Genomic DNA, 4730 nt, shown 5'->3' on the forward strand with positions numbered 1-4730 from the left:
TCAAATCAACATATATTTTAATGTTACTTTAACTTGTTACAACTTTAACAATTACAACTTGGGTTAATACACTCTCAGAAAGGGTGTGTTAATTTTTAACACATTGTTTTGTGTTATCCTTTTAACACATATTGCATATGTGTTATTTTACCATTATTTATCATTAAATGTGTTGTGATTAACTAGACACAACATATGTTAATTTAACACATCCAGCAAGACCATTGTGAAAATTTTTGAAGCGGTTTTATCTCATTTACATGTTGAATCTGTTCTATCTCTTTTCTTCACTGTAAAAAATGCAGCATAAGATTAAAACACAAAATCAATTTAACATACTATTTAAAGTTCAGACTTGTGATAGGCTGACATAACTTATTTAACAAGTGTTAATTAAAGATTTAATTTGTTAAGTTAAAGTAACATTAAAAAGTTCATAACTTTTTACAGTTTTGTCTCTTGATAGACCAGGTTAACAATTCATTAACTTTGACTATATCTGAAATGATTCTTTTTTTCAACGTTTTTAAACATTGTCCTACAGTTCTGTGTTGGATGAACATTTAAAGGGATAGTTCACCCAGAAATGAAAATTCAGTTATCATTTACTCAGCCTCATGTTGTACTAAACCTCTATGAGTTTCTTTATTCTGTTGAACACAAAAGATATTTTGATAAATGATGGTAAGCACACAGAGTTGACTGTACCCATTGACTTTTAGGAATAACAAATACCATGGAAGTCAATGGGTACAGTCTACTATGTACAGTCACAGCGTTATTCTTACACATTTTCAGTCTGATAACATTTGACAAGAATTCCTGTAGTTCTAAAAGCAATTTTACAAATGAACAATGGGACAAAAGCCTATGGTGAGATTATGTCCATTTATTATGACAGGTGCAATACTTAGACTTTATAAGCATTTTGCAAAAATATAAACAGCATACAGAAAAAAAGTGTGTGTTACTAAAGTCTAAACATCAGTAACTAACAAAAACCTCATAATATTATTTTGTATTTATATTTTGTTTACAAAATAAAATTTTTCAATAGCTTTTATTCCATTATTGGCAAGTGGCATTAGAAAAGTTTTTGTCGTTTCTTTCACCAACCATAGTAATGAACTGATCTCAACACCAACAACTAAATATATAGCAAGCAATTCCCCCAAGCTTCCATTTATCTAACTTGACAGAGTTATAATAATATTTCATCAAAATTTTATTCATCTAAATTTATTTTTAATTTTTTTTTTAATATATGAAATGGTTAATATAGTTTTTATTCTTATGTTCACTAACAACCCAATAGACTCCAGGGCGGATTCATCTATTGCTATATTGGAATTGACTAACTCGCTAACTCGCACTCTCCTGTTATGGTACTATGGTATGGTACAGCAGATATTTGGGTCACACCTCTGTGCCATAAAAATCATATATGGAAACAGAGAAAGTTGAGTTTTTCCTCGCACGATCTGGGCTCCCACTTTCCACTTTCTACAGCGAGGGCACCACAGCGATATTGGAGTGGGCACTGTTGCGATCCATCATCCAGCCAGCTCTGATACTGTAAACTATCCCCATTCACCCAGAACCAAGAACCTGCCAGAAATCGCAGCCCAATCCACACATAATCATTTTGATCACCTCGAATCTTCCTCACAGCCACCAGCTGTTCACCTTCTGATACTAGACTGACCAAGTCCACATATCTGTCTCTACAGTGATCCATTGCCTCCTCCCATGTTTTTGGTTCTGACACCAAGATCATGGAGCGCACTATGACCGAACAGAAGAAAGGGTGAGGATCTATACAGCCCTCATCATACCATTCACCATCCTTTAAAGCTACACAACTTTGAGAATATATGGTTTCATTTCTGAAATTTAAATTATCGGGTTGCATGCTGTTCCATTCTTGAATATCAATATATCTGGGTAGATATTCAGCCCAATTCCAAGGGTCATTATATAACCCGATCCAAAAGTAAAGGTTATCTCCAGAGAATCCACCAGTTCCCATGATATAATTCAATAGTGCCGTGTTTTCTGCCTGGTTTGTTACCATGACCAAATTCATGCTCAACATGTCACAGTGGCTCTGAGCATCTCTCCAGAATTTTTTCTCCTTGATCAGCATGTATTCGAGGATGCTGTTGTTTATTCTAGAGCAGACAAACGGGTTCATGTCAAAGCAAGAGGTGTCACGCCAGTAACCTGTCGAATCCATCACTGCACACAATAAGGATGTGGCCCAGTTGGAGTATGTGAGTAGATCACCGTTTGTCCATTTCCAGGTATTGGTTGCATCTTTAAACAGTCCTATCCAGGCAGCATTTATATTCCAATACAGTAAAGCAGTGGCATTTAAATTCAGTGACCAATTAGGTATAACAGCAAGACCATGATGATTATGATCACAGGCATATTTTGCCTGAGACCAAGTGTAAGATTCTACTATGGATATCCAACTTGGTGTTTCCATACACACAAAGCTAAATCCATTTGTACACGAATCATTATACCAAAGTCCATCCCTGGCGATAAAAGCACAATCTCCAGCTTTATACCAGTTGAAATAAGAACTTATAGTCCCACCTATCCACTTCCATAGTTGATTCCATCTGTACATTCCAATCCAAGACAGTTGTCCATCAGAGCCGGTCAGATTCTGGAGATCATTTTCATCTGAAAGACTGAAAAGATCTCGAAAATGTGTTAAGCAATATACTCTTGCTTCATACCATGATAGATTAGTCTCCACATGGATGTATTCCCTCACTGTTCCTGGTATAGGTTGGGCAGATGTATGGAGCATCAGCACAAGGCAGCTAAGAAGTCCAAATGTCTCCATGGTGGGACAATCTGAGTGACTGTCACCAGACCTGATGGTCAACTTCAACACCTGTAAGTGAACTATACAAACTAAAGCAAATACCATTCAAATGAGTAGTTCAGCATTGGATTTCTTACCTAATCGCAACCCAAATGATTTGCTGCAGTTCTCAGAATGAACGAAAAAAGTGAACACAAGCTTGCATCTTGTTTGTTTGCCACTCATTTACATTGAAACATTCAGTTTATCTAAGTCTTAAACATACCATGAAGATTGTTGTATAATTTCATAACTATTTTGGGGCAGTTTCCCAGACAGGGCTTAAGCCTAGTTCCAGACTAACTTACAGTATGACACGGTTGACGTGTTATCTGGTGCGCCCCAGCTGTTTTTTTTGTGTGCCCGAGCTTCCTTTATAGTCTGAGGGAGACGGACGCTTTAAGTTTGAAAAAAAACTTCGCAAAGGTGACTGAAGATAACACATCAGCCACATCACTGCAGTCACGTGACTTTAATCTCATGCATGCGCTTCACAACAGACGCGAAAGAGAAGACAATGCTGAATAAAGTCGTAATTTTTGGACCAAATGTATTTTTGATGCTTCAACACATTCTAACTGACCCACTGATGTCAAATTGACATTTTTATTACCTTTCTGGACATGGACAGCACACCGCACGTAGACCCTCAATGGAGGGTCAGCAAGCTCTCGGACCAAATCCAAACATCCCAAACCTTGTTCCGAAGATGAACGGAGGTCTTACGAGTTTGGAACGAAATGATGAGACTGAGTCATTAAAGGACAAGTTCGGTATTTTACACTTAAAGTCCTGTTTTCAGATGATTTATGATGAAATAGAACGGTTTTGACTGAAATTTCGACATACGCGGCTGCCCGGAGAATTTTCGGGTGTTTGTGTTTCACCTCCCACCTTTACAATGGGTTTAATGGTGCACTGGAACAATCCTTCCTAAAATGCATTAAACTTTCGTTTACAAAGACGTGAAACTCACCGAGTGGTCAGGGGTGTTCATTGATATGCTCACACAAAAATCACTGCAAAATACGCACTCCAACAGGTTTTATCGTAGTTTACTCCACGTACTCCATTGACTTGTATTAGATGTGCTGTGAGGTACGGTATTACTCCGCGCCGGGAACTTTGTTTCTATTCTTGCAATTGGCAAAGGCGGATTAGCGCCACCACCTGGGCTGGAGTGTCTATTATTCAAGCTCTCAGCGGAAGAATATACGGGTGTGAGGCGTTTGGAAAAATAGGTCCACAAGTTAACAATGAATGCTAAAACACCTGTTGGAAAGCATCTTTTGCAGCGATTTTTGTGTGAGCATATCAGTGAACACCCCTGACCACTCGCTGAGTTTCACGTCTTTGTAAACGAAAGTTTAATGCATTTTAGGAAGGATTGTTTCAGTGCACCATTAAACCCATTGTATAGGTGGGAGGTGATACAAAAAACACCTGAAAATTCTCGGGCCAGCCGTATATGTCGAAATTTCAGTCAAAACTGTTTTATTTCATCATAAACAATCTGAAAACAGGGCTTTAAGTGTAAAATACCGAACTTGTCCTTTAATTACATTATTTTCAGTTTTTGGTGAACTATCCCTTTAAGGCACGCTTTTCAAATTTCAAACGCACATCGACTGAAAAGATGGAAATGTCACAAATCTGTGACGTATTAGTACCTCTGATCTGTAATGTTTGTGATACAATTTTTAGTATCAATAATTTCATTGTACGGAACTATGATTCATCTTGTATTTGAATATCTCATGTTTGTGTGTTTTTTGTGTGCATATGCTGCATGGGGAATTAAGTAGGCTACTTGTAAAAAAAAAAAGGAAACTCTAGATCAGCAACTGAA

Source organism: Misgurnus anguillicaudatus, chromosome 14, assembly GCF_027580225.2.
Source record: "Misgurnus anguillicaudatus chromosome 14, ASM2758022v2, whole genome shotgun sequence".
In the NCBI taxonomy this organism is placed as follows: Eukaryota; Metazoa; Chordata; class Actinopteri; order Cypriniformes; family Cobitidae; genus Misgurnus; species Misgurnus anguillicaudatus.